Genomic DNA, 876 nt, shown 5'->3' with positions numbered 1-876 from the left:
TGGCAACTATTGTTCCTTGATTCAGAATCTTAACTGCTTGCTGGAATTTTCAGTACAAATGATAGCTACTTTGAACATTAGACATTTTTTTTTAATATATTCACTTCAGTCTCTTTGCTTTTGTGTTTGTTATTGGAGGTGACTGTACTATCTCCCCAAGGCTAGGAAAATAAAACCTCATTTTATTTTTCAAATCAACATTAGTACTTTTTATTTATATGATAAAATATATTACAAAGACCTGGGTGATGGGGAGAAGGCTTTCTAAGAATAGAGAATGAACCCATCTTCTTGCTGTTTGAATTTTCGCTAGTTCTTTCTTTTCTACAACATTTAAACAAGGAAGTTTGAATGACCTTTTATTCAGACTGTAGGGGAAATGCCTTAAGGAAAAATATGTTTGTCAGGGTTTTAGCATCTTAAGTACCACTCAATTATTACCTGTTCATCAACTGCTCCTCTGAAAATTGTTTAGCACTTATGGACAGTGAAATAAATACAGAGGGCAGTGCCTACAACACTGGAGCCAGTGCCCTGGAGCCAGAACACTGAAAGCTCATTTCTTCCTAATAATGTTAAAATAATCAAATTGATATATGAATTTTGAAGTTTTCAATTTTTCTTAAATCCCAGTTTATCACTCCACAGCTATCTATAATCTCACTGAAGGAAAAACTAAATATTAAACACACACACAGACACACAGACACACACACACACACACACACACACACTTGTAGTCCCAGCACTTGAGAAACATAGGCAAGTCATTCTTGACTACATTGCAAGTGCCTCACAAGAACTTGTCAAGAAAGGAGAGAAGGAAGGGAGGGAAGGAAGGAAGGAGGGAATAAGGAAGGGAGGGAGGGACAGAGG

General features: G+C 36.5%; 1 protein-coding gene across 1 annotated transcript in view; it reads left to right on the top strand.

Moving 5' to 3' along the window:
* Adgrl3 (adhesion G protein-coupled receptor L3) overlaps positions 1-876 on the top strand; it is a 444442-nt gene that overhangs the window by 231398 nt on the left and 212168 nt on the right. The gene's annotated exons all lie outside the window — the stretch shown is intronic.

The sequence above is a fragment of the Grammomys surdaster genome, unplaced genomic scaffold, assembly GCF_004785775.1.
Source record: "Grammomys surdaster isolate TR1022 unplaced genomic scaffold, NIH_TR_1.0 372, whole genome shotgun sequence".
Taxonomy (NCBI): Eukaryota; Metazoa; Chordata; class Mammalia; order Rodentia; family Muridae; genus Grammomys; species Grammomys surdaster.
Note: the sequence above shows the minus strand (reverse complement) of the source record. Positions and strands in the feature narration are given on the sequence as shown.